Source organism: Crocuta crocuta, unplaced genomic scaffold (assembly GCF_008692635.1).
Source record: "Crocuta crocuta isolate KB4526 unplaced genomic scaffold, BGI_CrCroc_1.0 scaffold190, whole genome shotgun sequence".
NCBI lineage: Eukaryota > Metazoa > Chordata > Mammalia > Carnivora > Hyaenidae > Crocuta > Crocuta crocuta.
The window spans coordinates 2,138,663-2,165,976 of NW_027527955.1; the positions used below are offsets into that span (position 1 = coordinate 2,138,663).

Below are 27,314 nucleotides of genomic sequence, written 5' to 3' on the forward strand. Positions count from 1 at the left end.
TCCCTCAGTGCACTCATTGCCATTCAGCATACTATACATTTTGCTTGACTTTATTGTTTTCTTACCTCACCGGCATAAGCACTAAGAGGGCAGAGATTTTGTTTTTACTGTTGTATCTCTAGCCTTAGAATGGAACCTGGCAGCAGTTAGTATGCCTCCCATACCTATCTGATGAATTGAATGAATGAATGAATGAATGTACACTCAGAAAAACAGAGTCTAATGGCAGCATGGACACTGGAATAGAAAGGTGTGCCAGGAGCCCAGGCCATGGGAACCTGAGTAGTGACAGCCCTGATGGAGGCAAGTGTCAGAAGGCATGAAAAGGGCTTACACACAGAATCATTAGAGCTTAAGGGCCCCTACTATACCTCCTCTGCTACTCAGCACTAGCTTTTGCAGTTTGTTTTTGACACATTGCACTGGGTCACTGTCTACTACCAGAGAGAAGAGAGCTGAAGATAGAACAGTGGTCAACGGGATTTGCTGATAGGATTGTAATCCCAGTGAAACTGAATGGAGGCTCTTGGATTGAAATGGAAGCTTTGGTTTTTCTTCCCTATAGTTAGCAAAATAAGGGTGACTAGGTGGCCCCTTAGGACAACAACCCAACAGAGAGCTTATGTGACACACTCTATAGAGGTTATCATTTCAAGGTTTTCTTTGCTGCCACACCAGAAATAGAAATTACTAGCCTAAACCACTTAAACACAGTAGGAAACTTAAAAATAAATGCACCCCAAAAGGGTAAGAACTCTACTTAGGGTTCCCACGGCAAATCATCCAAAATCAACAGTGTGGTTTAGCTAAATGTTATCAAAGCTCACTAGCCATACATTCCCATGACATGACTCAGCGACTCTCTATTTCCTGCCTACACTTCCTTTAGCTCTGGACCTCACTGTGAGTTTCTATTTTGTATGTAGCTATGCCAGATATTTCTAGTTGAGCTGTATAGACCATAAAAACTGTTCAGAGAATATACAACATGTGACAATAAAAACAGTGGTCACCTTGTTTCCCTGTTTAATCCACACTTGTAATTGTCCCAGCCATTTAAAGAACATTCAGAATTCTACTACATCAAGTTTTCTTTGATATCACTTAAAACTGTGGAACAAAGTACTTCTGTTTTACATTAGAGAATTGTTATGGAAATGCTAACAAATAATACGAGCTCCTCTATACACAGTACTATTTAGGAAGCCCTCAACAATAAATGATAAACATTTTTAAAGGCAGCATGACTTAATGATAAAAGATTGAAAATCTTCAGCACTGTCTTTATGTGGATCACTTACTTGCTTATTGTGTTGAGTAAAATAATTTAAAATATCCCATGCCTCAGATTTCCCATCTTCTAAATAGGACAGAAATATTTGCTGTGTATACATTACTTTTGAATAAAGCTAGCAGGAAGGAGGAGGAGGTTATGGTCTTCAACTATTTTATATTATTCTCAGTCTTCTACACTTCTATAATGGAGGATTTAAATCAATTTTCATCTTGGGCTCATTATATTTTACATTTAGTATATTTTATCATTTATTTCAGACAAGGATAAATGTCTTTGAAGCAAGTTTTAACATGAGAAATTAAGGGGCACCTGGGTGGCTTAGTCAGCTAAGCTTCTGACTTGGGCTCAGGTAATGATCTTGTGGTTCATGGGTTTGAGCCTCTTGTCTGGCTCTCTGCTGACAGCTCTGAGCCTGGAGCTTGCTTCAGAGTCTGTGTCTTCCTCTCTCTGTGCCCCTACCCAGCTTGTGCTCTGTCTCTCGAAAAATGAATTAATGTTAAAAATTTTTTTTAAAAAGGAAAATATTAAAATAGCCTGGTAAATATAATTCCATCCAAAATAGTGCTTATAATTACTAATATTATAATTGTCATAATAATAATTATTATTAAATTATTTAGAATCATTGGTCAGTTCCTAAAATATCTTCATGGTAGAAACTTCCTTATGGTCTCATTTTTAATCTGCAAATCTCTCCCTAACACATTATCTTACTCTATATGCAATTTCCTTTCTTCTTATACACATTATGAATATTATTATTCAAGTATTTATTCACATCAGACACTTGTGTCATATTAATTACTTTGTCTGAATTACCTGTATGTCCAGGTACATATAATAAGGTTTTAAATGTTAAGCAACCAAAGGGCTCCATGTTTCTTCACTCTGTACCATATGTAGGACAGTGGTACATATAGAAGACTGTTCTTAAATTTCATAATGCTGCTGCTGAAGATAATACAGTTTCTTTCTACATATTGACTGTTGTTTTTAAATGAAAAAGGTATGTGAACCATTTTGTCTCAATATCAAAAGGCACATTTTAAACTTTCTTATATCTCTGATTTTTTAAAACTCTATAGTTTCATTTCAGGATAAATTTTGGTTATGTGATAATCTACTCTGCCTTGTTACTATTATCCTATGAGTGTCGTTTTTCTCAATTAAGCAGATATATAAGAAACAGATGTTTTTTAAGAGCTGTTTGGGCTTATTTTCACACCAGACTTCCTTTGTGGTTATCCTTTTATGTCAAGAAAAATAGACCTTGGCTCTCCTTATTATAAGCTTTGAGAACTATAAAAAAAAAATTCTTAGCTTAATTAGAACAACCTCAAATGAGTCCCATCATATTCTGAACCTTTAAATTTCCAAAATTTTTAATCTAATTTCTGTCTTAGGAAAACTGATGTATGTTGCTGATGTTATGTGCTGGCCACCCAGACATAACCAAAAACATACAGTCTACTTCCTTTCCATGAAGACTAAATGTGCAATTTGTTCTATGAATAATGTCAGTCGTCTTGAAGGTTACACTCAGCCTGCATTTCATTTCCACTATCGGCCAACAGAATTACAGCTAGCATTGTGTCAATGAGTATCTCACCTTCAACCACAGTCTAGCTTGGATTTTCCTATCTATTACCTTGGGCAATCTCCATTTTGATAAAGAAGTTTTCCAAAATCATAAAAGCATGTAGTACTAAATCACAGCTCAACCAATGAGTCCCTCTTCTCACTTATTTTTACATTGATCTCTTTATTTATTTTGTCTCTTCTATATGAAAATCTTTCAAAGTTCATTTGATGGACAAATTAGCTGATTTATTTAATGTATCATCTGTTATCAAGACCATGATCAGTCTTTCCTTCTCTATTTAGAGCTAGCTACCATTCTGTCTCATCCACAATTAACAAGTATGCTAGACACTGCTGTGTCTTTTCATGGGCCCATTTCCCATGAGCCCCACTCACCATGGAGAGGATTGGGTTTGGTGAAGATGGAGTTAAATGTGTGATGGCTTCTTGGAATGTATAATCCTTGAAACTCTGAAATGATAAATGATTTGGAGGATACGTAGTTATTATGGTTCTAGTATGTTACTTTAGTATCATGGAAGTTAAAAAATACAGATATACAAGGCTCTATAATATGAAATAGAAAGTCTTTTAATCAGGTCCATCAATAGCAACGAATTTTTTAGTAGTATAATATAAGTCATTAAAATAGTGTATAATAAAAAACAGCTGTGGTATCAACAGACTGATTTCAGTAAAACCAACTAGAATGCCACCAATATTTCCATATATGTGAACTGAAGTTATAAAAGCATCTATTTCTTCACAAACAGAGAATAATAACACATTTACTCTCAAGCCTTAAGCCAACATAAAATGTTTACAAAGAGCAGCATAGCAACTGATATGCTTTAACTTAAGGAATTTGGAATTATCCTCTGCTAAGTTTGTACTCCAGAGTAAAGTGCTATCCCAAAGTCGATATAAAGGTTATGATAGAAATGATATGGAGGTAGTTAAAATAGATTAAAATTCAAATTTCGCTAATCACTTTACTGTAGGATTCTTAGAGCCCCTTTATTTCAGAGTAGTGTTGTATATAAAAAAATCCAACATTTTAAAATATTTGTATTTTTGCAATAGTCAAGAGATAAGGTAATAGGATCTCTACTATTATAATGAGAAAAAGATAAGATTGCCTTTATTATAAATAACCAATTAAGATTAAATGAGTCCTTTAATAGAAATGGAATCCAAACAATACACATAAAATAACAATCTCAAATAACTTCCTTACAAGAAGAAAGACAAATCATTCTTGTATTAAATAAAAGGGAGTGAAAATTACAGAGAAAGATCATGAGGAATCAAAAATAAAGACTTTCTATAGCATGACCCAAAAGTTATAATATAAAATGGTGAAGAAGACATTCATTGTGCCTCCTTCGTATTTTCATACACAAAGCTTCAGAAATACTAATTGAGAGAGGAACATTGAAATAGTCTTGAATTCTCCTTACTGCAACTCATCTATTTTGAGTACATTACAGTTCAAATCCTAGCAAATGAATCAACCTCAGAAATTGTTTAGTATAAAACACTTATTCTTATGAATGACAGAAGTAAGGCTGAGAAAAGTTAACTGATTTCAATGAGTAAACAAATTTTTAGAGTGAAAGGACAAGCATCCAGCCATCTTTTCAAACCAAATTATCAAGCCATTTTAATTTAAGTTATTTAACATTTAAATTTAATCATGCAATTTTTAAAAGAAAACAAAGCTAAGGATTAAAAAGCTATCTGAGAAGGGAACTAGGATGGACAATTTCTCATAGTTCTGATTAGTCACGTGTATGAAGATATTTTTTTATCCTGTCACTTAGCTATGTTCCTTCTTTTAAAAAAATTTTTAATGTGCATTTATCTTTGAGAGAGAGGGAGAGTAAGCATGAGAGGGGAAGGGGCAGAGAGACAGACAGACAGAATCTGAAGCAGGCTGCTGGCTCTGAGCTGTCAGCACAGAGCCCAATGCAGGGCCTGAACCCATGAACTGTGAGATCATGACCTGAGCTAACGTTGGATGCTTAACCAACTGAGCCATCCAGGCGCCCGTGTTGCTTTTTAGTTATTAGCTTTAACAGAACCTGAACAGATGATTTTAGAGACAATCAATGAAAAATTTTGCTTGTGGTTAAATAAATCCACTTTGGGTACTCTTTGGCTTATTATTTCTTTAGACACAATCAATTGAATGCTTGATGAAACTCTGTCTCAGACTGTGATAACTTTTTCTAACATTTTGTTTATATATTTAGTAGTAAAAGGACTCAAGAACTGCCAAGTATTATGAAAGTAGAACCCAGTATAGTCAGGAGTCTATCCTGAGTAGAGCACCACTCATGAAGTTAAGCAGTACAGTAAAGCGTTCTAACCATAATTCTAGTTTCTAATTACATGATATGGAGACATGGATTTTCTTTTTATCAAATTTGTATGATGAAGATGACAAACTTATTTAAAGGATTATCAAATAATGCTTCAATGTGAATGTTATAATTATAGGATGCTTGCTTGTTAGAAAAAAATTTATAGTGTTAAAAAAAAAACTTGAAAAAATAATGACAACTAATTATCAATTAGTTGGTAAATGGTATAGTTGGAATCCAAACTAAAGTTTCTCTATTCCTGAAAAACATTTCAGTATATAATTAAATAAATAAATAAAAATTTATACAGGATACTCATAAATGTTTTTTAAATGTCTCTATTTATTTTTGAGAGAGTCCAAGCAGGAGAGGGGTAGAGAGAGGAGGACAGAGGATCCAAATTGGGCTCTCCACGGACAGTGGAAAGCCCAATGTGGGGCTCAAATTCATGAACTACACTACCATAACCTGAGCCAAAGTCGGACACTTAACTGACTGAGCCATCTAGACACCCCTCACAAGTGTTTTTAAAGAAAGACAGTCATTTCACAAGAATGAAATATCATATACAGTAGGACAAAATTAAATATTATAAATCATAAAAGTTGTTTACGGTTTTGATAGATTTAAAAATATTATCAGAACATTAATATTATCCCTTAAATTTATTTTTAAGCAACAAAGCCTTTTAAATAAAAATAAGACCATTTTTTAATTTGTCTGGCAAACAAGTGTGTCAAGGGCCAATATCCTGACTTACCACTTCTATTAAACTGACTTTCCCCCCTAAACTCTCAAAAGACATTCAGAACACAGTATTTCAAAGCTAGTTTGACACGTACTGTTGCAATAACAAAAATGACAGATAAAAATCAATGGACATGCCAAAACATCAGCTTATGTTATGGGCCCTTTTATGATGGATTTCAATACAATGTCTTTATTTCAGTGCTTGCAAGAATAGCTGAAGCTCTCAAAGCATGGCCCGCAGGTCCCTGGGAGTCTCTGTCTGAGACCTTTCAGGACATTTGTGACATCAAAATTAATTTCTTTATAAGGCTAAGATATTATTTGCCTCTTTCAGTATGGTGCAAAACAACAGAAGTAAACCTATTCATGGTGCCTTAGTACAAGTGGCCCCAGAGTATACCTGCAATCATGGTACTCTTCAATGCCATGCACTAGTAGTGGAAAAACCAAGTATACATTTCACTTAAGAATGTCCTTGATGAAGCAGTAAAAACTGTTTTATTAAATCTCAACCCTGAATATACATGTTTAAATATTCTGTGTGACAACACGGGAAGTAAGCAGACAGCATTCTGTGATATTGGCTCAGCTAAGATGAGTTTGGAGGATTCACTTGTTCCAGGTTAGGGAGAGGGCAAAAGCTATTATTTGATAGTAAAGCATCAATTAAAAGGCTCCTAATGTATCTTAGAACATCAAATCACTCAAAACCACCCACCTGCTTTTTTATTTTTTTTTCTATTTTTAAAAATGTTTTATTTATTTCTGAGAGAGAGAGAGAAAAAGAGAGAGAGTACAAACAGGGGAGGGGCAGAGAGAGAGGGAGACACAGAATCTGAAGCAGGCTGCAGGCTCTGAGCTGTCAGCACAGGGTCCAACATGGGGCTCAAACTCATGAAACATGAGATCTTGACCTGAGCCGAAGTTGGACACTTAACCAACTGAGCCCCTCGGACACTCCAGAAAGCACTTTCACTGCATAGGAAAGTATGATGCTTGGCTTGAAGAAAAGCAGGTACGATTGAGTTGCAAACTGAAACAGAGGCTTTTCCCGTGAAGGACCATTTTTACTTGAATGAACAACTGACAGACTATACTTATTCAGACTTGGGTATCTGACAGACATCTCAAAAATTAACAAAGTGAGATTACTGCTTCAAGGAAAAGTGACAATATTTTTTGTCAATGATAAAACTCAAGCTTTTAAGAGAGAATCAGAAGTTTGGAAAACTTTTATCTATCACTATGAGCTTGACAGCTTTCGAAGACTACTGAGAATAGTGTGGCAAAAATGAATGTGATTTTTGGAAACTCTACAGTGAAATGTGTCAACATGTGGAAGATCTACATAAACCAACATTTTCCAAATAACCAAAGTGTGATGTTATAAAATCATGAATAAAAGATACATTCAAAGTCCAAATATGCCCAATTTCAATGTAACAGAATATGAAAAGCTCACTGATATGGTTTCTGATTCTCTGTGTTAAGAAACCACCACTTGCTGTGTTTTGGTGTAGTATAAAAGAAATCTATACACAATTATCTTAAAAGGCTATTAAAATACTCCTCCCTTTCCAACCACATAATTGTATGAGGCTAGATTTTTTTGATATACTTCCACCCAAACAACACAGCAATAACTTGAAGTAAAAGCAGATAATAAAAATTCAGTTGTCTTCTATTAAGTCAGTCATCAGAGATTTGCAAAAGTATATTTAAAAAGTGGCAAGTCAATCAACTTAAAATGAATTTAAAATTCTTCTCACTAAACATTTTTGTTTTAGAATATATAGTAATGTATCATTAAAATATTCTAATTATGTTAATAGGCTTATTATTTTTAACAATTTGTGCAAACTAACTTTAAATTTCTGTTCTAATTTCTAATACAGAATTTTTTTCATTTCTAATATAGTAAATATCAATAGTTGTAACCTACATAAACAAAAACTCTTTAGAGTCCTCAATAATTTTTAAGAAGAGCTACGGTGTCCTGAGGCCAAGATATTTACAAACCACTGTGCTTTAGAAATAATATGTTCAATAATTACTTATGTTGTGGTATATAACCAAAACTGAATTTTGTTCAGAATTTGCCTTACTTTCTTAAAGATGAGTTAAGTATTGCAGGAGATATAAGCTTTCTGATTTAGCATCTCTTTAGGAAAATCACCATCTGCTATTTTCAGTACAAGTGGCTGGTCCTGTTCCTGGATCAAGAGGACATCAACAACTTTACCTGTCAGAGTACTGCATCCGCCTGAGGAATGGGCAGGTGACTCAGACCAAAAAAATAAATCTCTGCATTTACAATTTTGGCTATGTTGCCAGCTCTAAGAATGATGCAAGTCCAGAACTGTGGGTGGCTATCTTTGCTAAAAAGTAGGGAAACTTATCAGAATGTAGCCAACACAGGAAGTAAAGACAGAAGGAAAAAATATGTCCTGATGATATTCAACTTCTATAACTAACATGCTTGAAGACAGATTCATCTCTGGCCTTTCTGGTTATGAAAGATAACCCCTTCCACTTCAGCTTTTATGAACTGGATTCCTATCACTTGCACCAAAATGAATCCTAATATAGAATCTATTGCCTGGAAATGGGCACTTGGGTGGCTCAGTCAGTTAAGCGCCTGACTCCTGATTTTGGCTCAGGTCATGATCTCATGGTTCATGAGTTTGAGTCCTGCATCAGGCTCCATACTGAAGCATGGAGCCTGCTTGGGATTCTCTCTCTCTCTTTCTCTCTCTGCCCCTCCCTCACTCACAAGCACACATTCTCTCTGTCTCTCTCTCACTCTCTCTCTCATGCTCTCTCAAAATAAATAAATAAAAACTTAAAAAAAAAAACAGATTTTAAAACGTGATATTGGCTCAGCTGAGATGAGGTGGAGGACTGACCCATTCCAGGTTAGAAAAAAGGCAAAAGCTATTATATGATAGCAAAGCATCAGTTAAAGGCTCCTAATGTACCTTAGAACTCAAATTACATAAATATCAAGGATAGAGTTTTGATTTGAAAAGTGTCACAATCTTGAAGTGTTGGCTACTTCTTTTAGCGTTCAGAGAAAAGGATAGCCTGTAGCCTAATCTGGTAGTTCTGAAAGCAGAGAGGAAAAGTGATTCAGTCCTTCTTAAGAGTCATCCTTTCTGCCTATGCCTGGCACTCTAAAATGGTCAATAGCAGATAACCATGTATCTTTTGTGATGGCAGATATATAAATTTCTGCCCTTTGATAAAGTTGAAAACACAATTGGAAAAGAGGCGGAGATCCTGGTGAGCCAGGGAGTGAGAGGATCATTTCCAAACACCACATTCCCAGACGAACAGAGAATAGTTACAACTCCTCTAGAAAAGCCATCTCCAAGACTCCTACCACTGGGAAGATCTGCAGGAGGTCAGCTCATGGTCTCCTAGTCGAGGCTCCACATGGCTTGAGGTAGGGGCAGAGCCTAAAGGCAGATCGCTCAGAGGAAGAAACAATGAGGGCTGGAACCAGAGTGGTGGGCCATGACTGTAGAGAGCCAATCCAGAAAACATGCAGGAAATAAACAGCATGATGGTTCTAGCAAGACATCCAATGGTATCACCAGAGAAACGTGAAGACTCACCAAACAGACCTGAGAATGTCCAACTTACAAGGAACTGTAATGTTTGTAGCTGTTAAAATGAAAGCCTCCCAAAGTGCATCTGCCTTGTAGCTATGCAGGACAATGGAAAGGGAGTCACTCCCAGAAAGCAGTGACAGGCCAGCCAGATTCTTGAACAAAGAACTCCCTCCACTGCTAGGTCAAGGAGTCCTTGCTTTCTTGTCTGGCCTGAGATGATAGCTATGAGACTGAGGTCACTATTTAGTGGTTGCCTTTCTTCTCTCCCGTTTGCCAGACGGAAGTTGTGTTCCAGCAAGTGTTTTCTCCTTGCCACTGTTAACTGGTAGTGTTAAATATAACATTTAGCCAGAGGTTGACCTGAACACGAGAAGCTAGTTTAGATACAACCAAAAAAATATCATAACTTAGAGATTCTAGAACTAAAGTTAAAAAGAGTAACTGGATGAGCCTAACAGCTACCTCCTTTTAGAGTAGAGGTAGGGGCAATTTTCTTTGCAGATGTATATTTGCATTATATTAGTCAGGCCCGTTTGGGGAATTTTACAGTGCCAAAGAAGGTATGTGTAGATGCTGGACAGCCAAGGAACACAAACGAGATGTGAGATGTAGTTAACCTGTGTTTTGTTCAGCTCCAAATCTCTTTGGGACACTTATCTCTTCCCCATTCTGAGTCCAATGGCTTGGGTGGGGCCAATCTCATCTCCTTGGTTCTAGGAGAGAGCAGGGTCCTAGGAGTCTGGCCAGTTAAGTGCTTCAGGCATAGGCGATTAGGTCCAGGGATGGTCACATGATCAAAAACAGGCCAATAAAGCTTCCCCTGGGACTTTGGTTGTAGCTATTGAAACTAGACTTTTTGTATTTTTTCATTAAGAATGCCAGCTGGGTACCGTGTAAACACAGAAATGTTGCTAGTCATTTTTGCTACATTGTGGGGAGAGCCTACGCAATAATGGAGCCAATAGCTAGTTTAGTAAAGCAGAGAGATGAGTAAAAGAGTCTTTTTGAACTCGGATCTAGCCCTACCTAAAGCTAGACAAACAGAGAAGTTCTGGCTTCCCAAATTATTTGAGTCAACAGATGCCTTTTTGCACCTTAGTGAGTTTGATTAAGTTTTTGTCATTTTCAAACGAAAGAATCCTAATGAACATAACCAAATAAAGTGATTTTTATTTCATTTTTAGTTTTTTAAAGAAAAGTCATTTTACGTTCATCTAAAACAATACTTTCTTTAAAAAAATGTATTTCTGGGGTCTATTTTTTTCCAAAAAATATTTTTTTTAACGTTTATGTATTTTTTTGAGACAGAGAGAGAGCACGAGCTGGGGAAGGGCAGAGAGAGAGGGAGACACAGAATCTGAAACAGGCTCCAGGCTCTGAGCTGTCAGCCCAGAGCCTGATGCGGGGCTCGAACCCACGGACCACGAGATCCTGACCCGAGCCGAAGCCATGCACTCAACCGACTGAGCCAATATGTATTTGCTTCTTTAACAAATATAGGACATCAGGAGAGAAGTCATTAAGGAATCTGTAGGGGGCAAATCACTGTAACCTGAGATAGCATTAGAAGGTAATTAAGGCCACAAAAATCTGTTCTAGAGGATAATCCCCCAGGACAGAGTGATGAGAGCCAACCATTTATTATTTATATCCTACTTACATTCTAAAAAATTTTGTGTCTCTTTGCCATTAAAGGCACTATGTAATAAAACCACTAAAGCAACTTAAAAATAAAAAGATCCAAATTATAAAGTGAAGGAGAAAGTTGAACTAAAAATCCTAGGTTGAGTCTCTCTGCTAGAATCAAGGATAAAATTTATCTCTGAGCTTCTGAAAAGGCAAAGCAAAATGGGCATTAAGAAGTTTTGTTGCATGGTTATCTTAATTAAAGGACTCAGTTCATCAGAGAGAGATTATCTAATTTCTTACACTAAAGTCAAGAAATAATTTATGACCTAGCTCTTTATACAGTAGCACTAAATAATATAATTGAGAGTCTTTAACAGAAGCTTCATAAGAGATGCAGAAATATCTTTTTTATGGCTATTATAGAAAAACTGACCCTTAATTAAAGCTCAGAGGCCCTTGTTAATTTATAAATCTGTGAAGGCAATTCTGGGGGGAAGATTAAAATAATGAAGTACACATGATCTGTCTTAGTTGTGCCTGATATATAAGCAGACTTTATAGAGTATTCTGTGTGAAAAGCAGATGAGAGTAGTATGTCCTTTAAGACCACTCCCCACAATTATCTGTTGATTCACAAAAGCTCATAATAAAAGTTATGAAGAAAACCACTGGAAACTAAAGACTAAGATCAATGAAGGAAAATAAGTAAAGCCAACTGCTGACTAAAAAGATATCTATGTGCACAAAGCCCCTATTAGGTGAACAAAGTTTTATCATGAAAATCAAAGTCTTACTTGCATTTCTTCCACGATGAGGAGTAATAAGAAGTATAAGAACATATAACAAAGAGCTTTAGGAATTGAGTCTTAGAGAAGAGACAGAGTCCCTAGAGCAAAGAAAGAGGTTTTTGGTTTGGTTTTGTTTTTTTAGTTGAATACTTTTTATCATTCTGCAACCCTAGCTTTAGTAAAGTTCATGTAACCTCAGTCTATATTTCTGCATGTCCTTTCTCTCCAGGTTTCCTACTTGTGGATTTACTTCAGTTATTTTCTTCTCATGATTTACTTTGACCATGTTGGTCAATTCATCACAAGACCTTACTGTATATGCTCTAAAACACAGATTGTAAGTTATACTTACAAATCCTCCTAATTTTTTTTTCTATCTTCCTCAGGTTTTTTTTCCCCCTTCATTTGTTTGTTTTCCCCATTCTACCATCCTTACTAATATCTACCTTTTCTGCCTGGAATATAGCATGTGTCTTGACTAGCCAGGGTCCTTTGAGCTATGTAGCTATCCTCATATTTCCACAGAGGCCAAGGAACTCTCACTCATGCCCCTAGAGAGATTAGGAGGGGAGGAACACTTGTCGTCCCCCCTTCCCTCCCTCATTCAGTCCTCCCCTCTGGAGGCTAGTAACCTATAGCCCAGGGCCCATTTTTGTACAACCTACATACATTTACATGTTTCACATGGTTGGGAAAAAATGAGAAGAATGTCTCATGACACATACATTTATATGAAATTTAACATTTCATGTCTACATTATGAGTTGAATTGTGTCTTGCCCAAATTCATATGTTTAACTCCTCATACTTCAAAATGTAACCTTAATCTGCAAAAGAGTCATTGCAGATGTAACTGGTCAATATACTCCAGTTATACTAGAGTGGGCCCCCTAATCCAATATTACGGGTGTCCTTACAAAAAGGGGAAAGTTGGACAGAGCTATGCTCACAGGGAGAATACCAGGTGAAGATAAAGGCAGAGATCAGGCTGACGTTTCTACAAACTACAGAATGCCAAGACTGCCAGCAAACCACCAGAAACTAGGAACGAGGCATGGAGCAGATTCTCCCTCACAGCCCTTGAAAGGAATCAACCCTGTTTTCACTTTGGGCACTGACTGCTGGCCTCCAGAACTGTGAAGCAATACACTTCTCTTGTTTAAGCCACCCATTCTGTGGTACTTCGTTACAGCAGTCATAGAAAACTAATACAATAGCCATCCTAACATATATATGTTTACATAGTGTTGCTCTAGCAACAACAGCAGAGTTGAGTGGTTGGAACAAAAATCATATGGCCTCAAAGACTAACATATTTACTTTCTGGTCCTTTATAGATACAGTTTGCTGATTCCTGATTTATGTGATTGTTAAGATAGAAGAAAGGGTCACTAGTCAAACCCAGTCTATGTTCCTTGTATCTCTCCTTCGAGAACTGTCTGCTGACCTTTCGTCAGCACCTCTCTTCTACAGAGAGATCTGGAAATGTCCGGCCAATCTGCCTGGCACTAGTAAGTTCTTTTCAGGATAAAAGTAAGGGGTAAATAGGAAGGCAGTTTGGGGTCCAAGGCACTGTTTACGATCTAGCTATATCATCAGTAAATATTTTATTTTGATCTCTTTTTGACACCTGTATGTATTTCTCAATTGGTCTGAATCTGGAGGAGAGTTATGGGATGCACTGGCCTCCACGAACCTTAACTTTTTCCTCCTCATAGCAAAAGAGTGTTGGAAATCTCATTTCCTTCTTGAAGTCTCTCCAAAGAGGAAGTGAGTGCTGATTTATTTTTTAACCTGACCATATCCTCTCTGGATATGCAATTCTCATGACTCATTCTTAAATTCTAGACCACATAAAACTGCTTACACTAATGCTCACACAGTTTAGATGGTTTTTATACATAAAAACATTATGTATTCCTATAAGTATCTGGATGTCCTTTTACAGAATAGATCGAATTACTATAATCTCCCTCACTTTATAAACTCCTGAGCATGTTTTTTTTTTTTGTTTTTTTTTTGTTTTTTTTTGTGGAACTTAAGGTCTGGTTTTTTAATGACCAGCACAATGTTGTGCTAACTAATGTGGTTTCCCACATTAATAAAGAAGACCTCCCTAATCCACCACCAGCAATATTATTGAGGTAGATTCATGAGGAAGAGAAGATGGAAAACAATGATGGTAATAGCTATGTAGTTTGAAACATATTTTAAGCACTAATAAAAATATCTAGAAATATACCTGAGAAAGAAAGCTCAGTCTCTAATTTGTCCCCCATAGCTTGTCATTTACTCAATTAACCCATTGATATATATGGAAATGCCAATTACAAACAAATTCTGACATCCTATGGAGGGAGAGGCATGAAAAATAATAATATAAAATGAACAGTTGGTAAAAGGCCTTGACACTCAGGCAGAAAAGTCTGGCTTTGAGTCAACAGATGTGCACAAAAGGTAACTGAGAAAATGGGGTTTTAGGCAAAATTGTTCCAGCAGCTGTGAATGTAGAGATCTCAGCTTGATAACCTGTGGACCTGTCTGTCAGGCTAGAGGAAAGGAAGGCAGGGAAGCCAGTGGAGTCTGTTGGCTAGAGAGATCTAAGGATTTTCAGGGAAATAGCTCACCCAAAGGCAGGCCAGCTGTGTTTAAATTCAGTGGGGCACTGCTGGAGGAACACAACTGGGAACAGCGTGGGACTTCTTACCTGGACTTTTTTCTGGCTCAGCCTCTGTGGACCTCTCAGGGAGAAATACAATAAAAAGGGAGGAAAAGGGCAGTTTCCATTAAGACTCTGTTGAGGGCAGTATTTAACAGCATTTGTAACAATGGAAGCTGGGGGTGGGGTCAGGGTGGGGCAAAGGGCACTTCCCCACTCAGGGGTGACCCTGAAGCCTGGAAGAGCCTGGAGCTAAACCAGACAAATGAGAGAGCATAACACTTGGGCAGCCTCAGTACCTTAGGAGGGTTTCAGAGCTGCTTCAGCAATAAATCACAGCATGGACTGCAAACTGGATCACAAAATAATAAAAATAGTGCCTCCAACCATGTCGCCAGCAAATCTAAGTCACAAACCATACGTGAACTGCCTCCTCACCCCAAGATTCCTAAGGGAAAAAAAGACCCTGAGACTCCTGGAGCTGGTTGGCAGGAATTGTAGAGTCAGAGTTATAATCAATGGAAGTTGAGCCTTAAAACCTACTTCAGGTTGCATGGCTTGGAAAACACAACTTACAAAGATGTGAAAGAGAAGGGAATATGGTAGAGAGGCAAACACTAGAGTGCTAGTCCTATTAAATATCTGTTGTCTGACCTTGGCCAAGGCATTCAGGTGTTCTGGGCTTCAAATCCTATATCAAAAAAATTGGAAGCTTTTAAATGTCCTGACAAGGTCATTGTGAAGCTCAAATGGGATCTTGTGTGAGAAAACCCTATATTTTAATAAAGTGTCATTATTTTTTTTAAGTTTATTTGTTTATTTGGAGAGAGAGAGACAGAGTGCATGAGCAGGGGAGGGGCAGAGTGAGAGGGAAGAGAGAGAGAGAATCCCATGAACTGAACTGTGAGATCATGACCTGAGCTGAAACTGAGTCAGATGCTCAACCAACTGAGCCACCCAGGTGCCCCTAAAGGGTCATTATTTTAATTTTAGGGAGTGTAGCAGAACGGCCTCTTTATAAAAGGTTGTGACTATACCAATCCCATTGTCACCTGATGTAAAAATGTTTCTGTGTCTTCCAAAGCGATTTTCCAAGTAACTTTTCTCAAATATACAACTGTCTCAGAAAAATCTAGAGCTCCTTCACATGACTGATTTTAGGAGCATCCATGTATGTCTGTCTACTCCAGGGGGACATAACTGGGAAAACGCAGCTATGGTTGGCACAGGAGAAATAAAGGATAGAAAAGCCTTTTGGACATAGAAAGTGGGACCATAAAAATCTTGGCCTTCCTTTAACATTTCTCAGATTATAGGAGAGTCGGTGTGTGATCTTATTGGTAGTGATGGTTCTATTGGGAAATCTTAGCTTTAAATTGCCTGCCAATCTCTATTTTGTGTGTCCAAGAAGAGCCATTTATCTTGTTTATGAAGCCACCAAAAGCCCACATTAAGGGAGAAAAAAACTAATTATTGAGCAGTACATGCCCTCATACTAAATATATAATGAGAGCAATGGTCTGAAGGCTCTAAAGATGGGTAATAAATGTTTTGATAAAACAAATCCAAGATTGCCCTCAACAGAAAGACAGCCCTCACCTCCACTAACTCTCTGATATACATTTGGGGGTGGGGGCACATATCTGACATTTCATGATGTCTGGGATGATAAAATTTCCCTGGCAGCTCATCTCCACAGAACAGCCTTTTCTTTAGCCAATAACAATAACCCACATTTGTATATGAGTTTCATAATTAACAAAGCACTTCATATAGATAAAAATTACTTAATTGCAGAAAGGAGATTTGGGGGCTCACTCAAACTCAGGGATGTAATTATGAATATTAGACTCAGGATGTCTCTTTGCCCTTTAGATTTATACATTCATGGAGTTTTTAGAGTCACTGTCTTTGGAATTCACCTTTTCTTCCAGTCTTGCTCTAGGGGCAGAGTTGTTTTTCTGACTTACCTTAAGAAAACCAAGACCATCTGTGAATGAACTCCAATTTCATTCTTTAATTCCAAATAGAAACGGATCCCCTTACAATTTCCTGAAGTCTCATTCAGTAAACTGTACCATAATCACATAAAACTGCCCTTCATCAGTCTATTTCTTGGGAATAACTGTCCAAATTTAGGCAAATCTCTTAATTTTCTTTCTTTCTCTCTTCATTTTCTTACAGCTTTCTCTGAGTTTCTATAAGATTATTTATTTACTTATAATAATTTACTTGTAAACAAATAAATAAATGGTTTTAGGTATCATCTTATCTATTCTCCTGGCTTATCACCCAGTGCTGCTCTAGGCCACATGTGGCTACTGGGCACCTGCAACACAGCTAGTCTGAATGGAGACATGCTTAAGTATATGATAACAACAGATTTTGAGACCTTAAAACTCCAAAAAGAAAGTCATACTTTATTGACAATTTTTGTGCAACATTTTACAACAGATACACTGTTTTCAATAAAATATATTATTAAAATTAATTAACTTTACCTGTTCCTTTCACTTTTTTTTAAGTGGTTGTTAGAAAATTTAAAATTACCTATGGGTCTTACTTACATTATACTATTATAGGCAGCACTGACCCAGAGCTTTGAACTTTGCATCCTAGGTCTTTATCTGAGCCCCACCCCCATCCCAATGTAAGCCCAATCTCCTGACCTATTTTCTCTTCTCATAGGCACTAACATCTCTATTGAGCTAAGGATGCTTTTTGATTACACCTATCTCAGTCAAAGAAGAGTTTCTCAGACTGCATGTGTTGGGGAATAGGTACAAGTTCACATTGCCACTCATAACAAGTATGCTGGCCCTTAAGTTATTCCATTAGAAAGAAAAAAATTGTTTTTCTTATTCTCGAAATAAGTCTGGAGACAAAACAAGTAAGCAGAACAAGAGCAAAATATTCACAGATATTCCTGCTGGTCTTGGAAAGCAAAACCAGCTTCCCAGAAAATTACATCCAGTAAGATAGTGCTACATGGGGTGAAACAAATTTAGTCCTGCTATTCAAGGAGTGCATAAAGGTTCCTCTGAGAGTGTGGAGTTAATAAAAATGGATGGTGAAACCGGTTGTATTTTTCTTGAAGGAAGTTCATAGGCAGTATCAATCCAGCCCGAGGGAGCAATGGGCTGAATATTTTCCAAGTGCTTGACATAAACAGCAAAAGTTATTCTCTCCGTTGTGGTTTGCCATTATTTTTACACTTCTGATATTTTTACGGACAAATCAATCCATGCACAGACGTGTTTACATCAAACCATTATTAATCCCTGATGTAGTCAAACTTGATCTACAATGACCAGAATTTACAAAGAACCTCCTACCCTGTCTCCATGCCCTCTCTACCTACTGCCCCCTCCTGGCCATGCTTTCTTCCTCTGGCCTCAAGGTCTGCCAGGAACAGGTTAAAAAACACATGAAGCTTTTAGAGAATCAGTAAAAAGCGACTTGGAAAACAGAAACCATTTAGGAGCTGATCTTCCCAGTTCTGCTACCCTATGTCCCATCCCCCCGCCTCTGAAATAGTTTCCTATACATTGCTTGATTTCACTGTGTTATACTACCAGAATTACCCAACCTCACCACAGATTTGGTTTAAATGAGAATCTTTTAAAAATGCAAATATTTCTGAGAGTGTTAAAGGGCTTTCAGTAATTTACACATTAGTGTGAATTTATTCAATCAAACTGCCTCTGTGCTCTCCATGATTAGCAGCCCGTTCACTGCTTGTCTTCCTCAGAAATAAGGACAGAAATCTAATTCCAAAACAAAGAATTACAAAGCTGCCTACATGTGGCTACTTCTTAAATATGCTAAGATATTAACATTTTAGCAACTAAAAAAGTCATGTCAAATCTTTCAAGACAGTTTATTTTGGTGTCGCAAATTCACTGTGCTCTTCCTTGTAGTGGAACTGCCTCTTGGCAGTAAAGTGATTTGAAAGTAGGAAGCTTTGTGGAAACTTCATTTCTACTTCATGGAGTTAAGAGGTGGAGTGGGACATCAGTTTATGGTCCTATGGTCTTAGCTGTGGGGAAGAACATTTAATTTTGGTTATAGGTCCTAGAGTAGGACAGGGAAGACAAATTATGTAAATCAGGGGGCACAGGCACAGTCCAGTAACTCACCCCTGCCACTCTCTCTCCAGGAACACTTGTGCAATTTCTAAAGAACATGCACTTCAGGACAGTGACAATTATGACCAGAAATTCAGCACTTCTCACTGTATATCTTGATAAAGACTTTACTGGGTATTCAAAGTCTTTAGGACCCTAAAGACTATGTCGTTTATGGACCAAACCCACTTACAGTACCTAATTGGATTGCATCTGTGAGTTGGGCCAACCCAGTATCCTGTCTTCACAGGTCATTTAATATGACAACACATGCCCAACTCAAAAAGCCACAGAAAACATAATTCTTGTTGGCTACAATGTTCTTAATTCCTGTCCAAAGCTCATAACACAGAAAATCTTTGCATCCTAGTGGAGAGGCCTTGAAAACTTAGGAAATCATTATTTCTCCAAACTTCTCATAGGAGATGATGTATTATCAACATTTCTAAGCCTTACATCCAGGCAACCCAACACAAAAACAGCAATCCTTACAAGGTTCGACCCAAAGTAGGCACTCAGTAAATATTTGCTGGCTGACTGCTTCAATTTGCTTTAAAATTCACTGTGAAATGTCCACCCTGTTTTACATGAAAATGTATTTCTTTAAGTACATAGATATCAAATCATTTTCAGTTACCATCTGGTACATAGATTTGGCACATGCACATGTGCTACACAGGTCTGTGGAGTACAGAATTTATTACAATAGTTGATGCTGTCATCCACTCAAGCCTTAGAGGAAATGTGTATAATCAATAAAGGCTATAAAATAAACCAAAATGAAAGCTTTGACTTTTTCAGATACCCCATGTTTAAAATACTTTTTATCAATTCAGAGAAAAAACATTCTTGGTTGGTAGCTGGGGTGATTTCATGGGCAAATACATCTATCTAGTCAGGGCTTCAAGAATTCAGTGGCCACATACAGCTTGTGACAGCATATTTTCAACCACACAACTGGGCTGAGCTCCTGAAACAGATGTCATTTTACACAGACATGGCTCTGTATGCATTAGCTCTGGTAAATACTCTCTAAATCTGCAGGCGACAAAAGGAAAGGCCTACACATTGTAGAATACTCAGGCATGACTTAATCATGGAACACAACAGAAAGAACAGTGCTTTATTCTCTAGGATATTACTTTAAAAAAATAATGTATAATCTCTATTTTACATGTGCTGGACCACAGTTTACATACAGATAATTCCTGGGAATTACGACCTCAGGCTTGTGGCCAAAGTAATTCTGCTTCCCTGACAGTTGCTGCTATGAGGATATATTTCACAAAGTCTCCTCACTCCTTTGACCATGCAAATATCCTCTGAGCTTCCCCACTGTGGATCCCAAGTGGGATTCCATGCAGTAGCTTATGCTGGAAATAACAGCAAGGAAGAAGTAACAAGAGGCAGGATACATACCCCCAGCATCACCACCCACGGCTTCTCCTCTTCCCTATTTCCCTAGCTACCTTTCTTCCAGCCAAGGTGCAGGATCATGGGCTCAATCCCTAGCCCTGTTCCATCTCAACTCTTAGCCTCCAAGGTATTTTCTAACTCTTCTTTATCTTCCAGGAAACTCACTGAACCTAGGTGGCCTTCGAAGTATAGATAAACCCGACTTGAGACCTACTACTGTGTCTTATCTCCCTCCAACACTCTTGGAAAAAATAAAAAGTACTGATAGGAGGATATTATGCGGAGCCCCTTTCCTCATTATCTTCTTCTTATAATTTCCAATAAAAACCCTTAGAAAAACTGTGGGGGGAAGAGACATCCTTGCTGAAACTACTCATTTTTCATTAGTCAAGGAATAAAAGAAATAATAGTTGAAAGCAAAGAAGGCATCAATGGAAACAGCAACATGCTGCCTATATTCTTGTGCTCTCAGGAAAAAAAAAAAAGAGAGAGAGAGAGAGAGAGAGAGAGAGATGTAACCAGGACTCTGGCCTAGATGGAAAAATTCTCAGAATTTCTCATAGATAGAAAGTCTTTGCCCCTTAGAACTTTTCAGTTCTTGACATCCTAGAACCCACTAACTTTTTGTGGTGTGAAAAAAGTGTATCCATCTTCCTTTCATTGTTAAAATCCTGCCACAACATTAGTCCAATTGTGTCTGAGTAGAAACTCCCACCACTACCCCTGAGAAGAAAGGAGACCCTATAAGCAAGAATAAGTGGAACAAACACACTATAGTGTGAAGCACTGTATGAGTGCCAACCATTTGTTGCTATACTAACCACTTAAGTTATTAAGGTAAGTGGCAGTCTGGACTTTAAGTTGCTTCAAGTCCAATGAAGAGCGAAAAACAAAAACATACATAGACAATACAAATGTAATAAATGCTAGAAGAACAGGGCCTTTCCTGTAGACTGAGTCTTGAGAACATGGTATAGTTAATTAGTGTGAAGAAAGCAGAAAGGGAATTACAGATTAAAGGAACATTTGATGCAAACACAAGGAGTATGAGATGGATCTCAAAGCAGTTTGACATGGATGGAACACTAGTGAAAGGTGGAGGAATTGAGAAGAGAGACTGCAGAAGTTGGCATGGCTAAACTGTGAGCAGCTTTGTATAATGTGCTCAGAAATTTGATTTTCTACCAAAGAAAATATGAAGACATTGAAGGATTTTCCAGAGAACAGAGACATGATGAGATTTAACTTTATAAAAGATCATTCTGTTTGCATTTCGGATAATGAATGAGGGGTATTTGACACCAAGCCCAAGTTAATAGGCTGCATTTCAGGTGAGAAGTATCTGGCTCAGAGCAGTGGCATTCAGGATCCAAAGGGGATGAATTAACACATCATTAGAAATGTAGACTAGACAGAACTTGGTGACAGGGATTGTGAGTTTAAGAGAGAAGAATGAAACTAGTGTGACTAGTAGGTTTCTGGCCCAAATGATCAGCTGACTGAAAGTGCCTTTCACTAACACAGGAGAAAACGGTGAAGTTCAAGACCTGATAGACTGAGTTTGAGGTGCATTAGACATGCCAAGAAAGCCAGGCAGGCATAAGAGCCTGACTTCAGGAGGAAGATGGGGATGCAGATACAGATTACAGAGAATAAATCCTATGGAGCTGGACAACCCACACCCCACTGATTTCTTCCCTGCCCAGAATATAACCTCCACATCACTGTCCTACCCCTTTTACCCACCCACGTGTCTGAGAAGTAAACATAAATCAAAAGATGCTCATGAGTCACTGCCTTCAGAAATGTGCCCAACTTGCTCTCCTAAGTTGAGAACAGAGACCCAGGATATCCCCAGCTTTCCAAATCATAGCTGTTTGGGCTTGGCTTTCTTGTAAACACTTTTCTTAGCCTTGGCAATCTAGCTGTCCAAAGTTATGGCTTGGTCCTGTGGACTTTTTATTGTTTCTGTCAATCTAGCCTGGACTAGCCCCTTAACCAAGCAGTAGCCTGTGCTAGCCCCAAAGATATTTTTATAAAAATTAGGGGAAAAAATCCTCTTTATTGACATTCACTATCTCAAGGACTCATAGTGTAGTATCAGAAGATACCCTTGTGCTAATTAGAAAGGGTGGGCCTTGTGCAGGGCATACCATCTATATGTACAGATCTGATCTGGCTTCGGATTGAGCTATCTGATTCTTTGGTAAGAATATGTATGCCCACCATAAGTCCTGAACTCTTTTGTGTCTTACTTACACTGCAGCTATCATCAGCAGCTTTACCCCTAGGCAAATGAGACCTGTGAAGAACAGACGTGAATAGTCCTACTAAGGTAGAAGCCCATATTCTCAACTTTGGTCTGCCTCGAAAAGTATACAGACATTTTGACAAGTAGTGAAGGGTTAAACCTTTATCCTCTACCCTCTGCATAGCATAGCCCTGTGGGAAACGTGCCTTGACTGGGAGACATCTTGCCCTCAGCATTTGGCAGCCAGGACCACATCCAGAAATGAGCATGTGGACCTCACGCATGTTCCACAGGGTAGTGAATTTTATACATCCAGTACTTTATGGTTGAAATTGGGTTGTGCAGGCTAGCCTGAGAAAATAAGAAAATGATAATATGCCAGAAGAATAAATGTACATTAGGCTGCCACAAATCTATGTGGAAGGATTTGTCTCCTATCTTTGAAGAAATTGGGCACTGGCAAACTTTCTCTCTTATGAAGTCTCTGACTTCATGACATATACAGAGGAAACAGAAGTAAGCTAGTTCTTTAGAAAGCATTCCCTAGGGGCGCCTGGGTGGCTTAGTTGGTTAAGCGTCCGACTTTCGCTTAGGTCATGATCTCACGGTTCGTGGGTTCGAGCCCCGCGTCGGGCTCTGTGCTGACTGCCAGCTCAGAGCCTGGAGCCTGTTTCAGAGTCTGTGACTCCCTCTCTCTCTGACCCTCCCCTACTCATGCTGTCTCTCTCCTAGAAATAAATAAAACATTTAAAAAAGAAATTAAAAAAAAAAAAGCATTCCCTAGAATAGGGAACAGGGAAGGAAACTTCTAGAATACACTGTCCATCTACCTAAAGATTCACAGATATAACAGCAAAGGCAGTTTATTCTACCAAGCTGGCCCCTGCTTGCATGCTTCAATTGTTAGTGAGTATCTTAGAAGGAATGCCCAATGGCATATACTGGTAGTGAAAATGGATTACAGAAAAAGATTTTCAGAGGATATAAAGACTCTTGTATTAACATCTGAGACTGTATACGCCTCCCCTCCCCACTCTGTGTCAGTAAGATTAACTGAGGACCCAGATTACCATCTTGCTCTGAATGGGCCAAAAAATAAAATACTCCCAAATTTCTTACCTAATAATTTATAAAGTTACCCTATCCTGAATAAGCTAATTTGGAAGTAAATTATCTGTCCCAGGATAATTAAGAGCTTACTGTAAAAACAAAGTAACAAGAATGAAAAAAAATTAGAAAATCAGCTAAAACAGGTCCCAAATGCCTCTTTAATAAATTACATTCCTTTAAGAGGCAATAGGCAATGGAATATAGCATCACACTAAAAGTAATGGCTTTCCCCTTTTTAACTTTCATTGTTAATCTTAAAAAAATCAATTGATTTGTAATAAGTATTTTCTTCTTGAGCTGGGGAAGTTTCTGAAAAGAAAGCCTGAGCCTGATATAAAAGTCTGCACTATCTCTCAGCCATTCTTCACCAAAAAAAAAAAAAAAAAAAAAAAAAAAAAAGAAACAAAGAAAATCTGGGTCATAGTAAATATAATTAAGTTGTAGTATATGTTTCTTTACCTTTCTTAGAAAATAAACCTTACTTTTTAGAGCAGTTGTCTTACATTCATTGGAAAACTGAGCAGAGGGTACAGAGACTTGCAAATGTCCCTGTCCCCATACAGGCACAGCCTTCTCCACTAGCAACAGCCCTGACCAGAGTGTTAGATTTGTTACAACTGATGAACCTACAGTGACACATCATTGTCACCTGAAATCTGTAGCTTGACCTATGGTTCACTCGTAGTATAAATTCTGTGGATTCTGACAAATGTATAATGACAGGTATCATACATAATAGTTTCACTGCCCTAAAATCCTCTGCTCTACCTATTCATCCCTCACTCCCCTCTAACCCCTGGCAATCACAGATTGTTTTACTGTATCCATAGTTTTGTCTGTTCCAGAAGGTCATATAGTTGGAATTATACAGTATGTAGCCTCGGCTTCTTTCACTAAGTGATAGCCATCTTTTTTTGTACAGGCATTATAAAACTTCCCCAAAGCCATATATGTTGGTATGGCAAAGAGAGAAAGAGTATGAAGGCTCACACTGGAGTACTAATTTTGACCCTTTGGGTAAGTCACCTACCTTCACTAGGTCTTGATTTTCTCATCTGTAAAGTCAGGATAACATTAATACTTATCCCACTAACTTTATGATTTATTGTTGTGAAGATCAGGGTTCTCTTCTAAAATAAATGCCAGTATTAACATCTATGTTGTAGAGCTATTGTATGAATCAAATAGGCAATGTGTGTGAAGAGCTTAGCACCATGCCTGGAACATATTACATATTTAATACTGGTAGCCAACCATGCTATTTTTATTATAATGCATGCTATATACTTTTCATTTGACCTTTTTAAAACTCTTCTCTGCTTTTTACCATCTTGCCTGTGGGGAGCAATTTCTAAATTGAGTTCCCCTCCCTCGGGATTTCCTGATGAGGTCAACCAGCAGGAGGTCCCAGAGGAGGTTAGAAGTTGGGAGGGAGGAGGGGCGCCTGAGTGGCTAGTCGGTTAAGCATCCGACTTTCACTTAGGTCATGATCTCACGATTCGTGGGTTCGAGCCCCGCGTGGGGCTCTGTGTTGACTGCCAGCTCAGAGCCTGGAGCCTGTTTCAGAGTCTGTGATTCCCTCTCTCTCTGACCCTCCCCTGCTCACGCTGTCTCTCTCTCTCTCCTAGAAATAAATAAAACACTAAAAAAAATAAAAAAATAAAAAAAAAGAAGTTGGGAGGGAGGAGACAGGTCTTTACTCCCTGCACCTCTCCTTTGTCAGGCCTTACTTTGCTTGTGAGTGCTGGACAACCATCTTAGAGTTGGCTTCCCTTAAGGCTGACCATCCCTGTATAAGCAATCTCTTAAATTATCCCTTGAGGGTAATTTAGAAAGTTTCTGCTGTTTCCTGTCAGAAAGACACATAATATTTGTCCTTCATATTTATTAGCAAAATCATTATTTTCTTTAACATTGTAAAGCAGCCAAGGCATCATAAAATCGAGAACCGTACGCAACTCTACAAAATCTTGCAAGTTATTGCTGACGTCCCTCTATATTCAACACTGGTCAGAATTTATGAAAATGTACTTTTAGATCCAATTTTAAAAGTGGAAAAAATTATAGAGATTTGGGGAAAAGTTATAAAAGTTGTAAAATATCTATGAGAAAGGCTGGTCAATTTTTCCTCATTAAAATATACCAAAAAATACAACAACAACAAAATCCCTGGGCATTATTTAGCTTTGTAGCATAAAGACAACTATTTAAAGTGTAGTTAATGTTTATGGCTGATGCTTCACAGATGCTTTCCCCAATCTGATACCTCATTTCTGGAGCCATGGTGGGATTTGGACCATCCCAATAGGGGAAGACTTTTATAATATTAGTTCAAGAAATTTTCAATTGCAGCAAGAATTTTCACTAATAATGAAGAAATTAATTACAGTATATATAACCCTTTACTATGGCTCTACAGATTGCAATGAACTAACCATTTTACTTTAATAAAATCACTGACTGCAGTTTTTTCCAATTTTATAAGTATTAACTATATAGATATATTTATTACAAATCATGTTATAATGAAAAACAGGTCAGCCTTAATGCTAAATTTAAAACAAAAAAGTAATAGAGAATGTGCGAATGTGGTGCTGACTTTACTGGATGAATGGGACATGACACTCCACCCAGAATATTCTGTAATAAAGCTACTTACTTTAGTTTTTGGTTGTGCTCCAGTTAACATCTGGTTTGGTGCACCATCAAGATTCTGGATGTTACCAGTTTTATTTCTACAAATTCCTTTCCTCTGACAATTTTTTCCTCTTACTCTTCAGGTTTATAGAATTCTGCTGAAAAAAAATTTAGGTAGGTTAGTTTTCACATACGAATAATTATTTTTAGGCAATAATTCATCTAAATTAGTCAATAAAAATTCATTTAAAAAATATATTTGAAAATTAACATAAACTGTGAGAATATTCCTAAATATTATGAATATTAATATTTTTTCTGAAGACATTTATGTTTAGTCTCAGTGAGATTAGCCTAGTTAAGCCTAAGAACTTCTGGTAAATGCAAATGTAAATTTATAAACTAAAATTACTTTTAATCTACCAAGGTAAAATATAGTACTATATTGGCATATTATAAACTTTCTAAAATGTAAAAACCAAAGGTGTTTTATTTTTTATTTTTTAAAATATTTATTTATTTATTTTAAGTGGGTGAGGGGCAGTGAGACGGGGCCAGAGGATCTGAAGCTGACTCTGCACTGACATGACAGACTGACAGCAGCCCGATATGGGGCTCAAATTCATAAACCATGAGATCATGTCCTAAGCCTAAGTGAGATGCTCAACTGACTGAGCCACCCAAGTGCCCTACCAAAAGTGTTTTAAAAATGGAAACAAGATGTGGCTCATACAGAGCCACGTTATTCCTTTAGGCTTTATGATCTCAGTTTATGCATTTTATAAAGTATGAAACAAATTATAGATTTATATTTCTGAGGTTCGCTACAAAACTAAAATTACTAAAAACATATTAGCATAAAGAGAATTCCAAACTTTTCAGATACAGTAAAAGCCCTTCTCTAAATACTGGGTAAACTCTCATTGAATTAGAGTAATTAAGCTTATCTTCATTATGTCTTCCAACTGCTTGGAAGTCTTCCACATCTCTTTTGGGCCAAGTTCCTTATTAAAATGTATCTAGAAGCCTCTGGTGCAAAGTTCTATCCTGGTCTGTTCCTTCTGGAAAAAGTATCAAATTCTGCAGAAG

At 37.5% G+C, this 27,314-nt stretch overlaps 1 long non-coding RNA gene across 1 annotated transcript in view; it reads right to left on the minus strand.

Annotated features, from left to right (window-relative positions):
* Positions 1-26,369, minus strand: part of LOC144222122 (uncharacterized) — a 46,254-nt gene extending 19,885 nt beyond the window's left edge. Inside the window, exons 1-2 of the long non-coding RNA XR_013332303.1 lie at positions 26,248-26,369; positions 3,275-3,349 (exon numbers count right to left, since the gene is read on the minus strand). This is a non-coding gene — a long non-coding RNA (uncharacterized LOC144222122). The remainder of the gene's footprint in view (positions 1-3,274; positions 3,350-26,247) is intronic.
* Between the last annotated feature and the right edge of the window lie 945 nt (positions 26,370-27,314).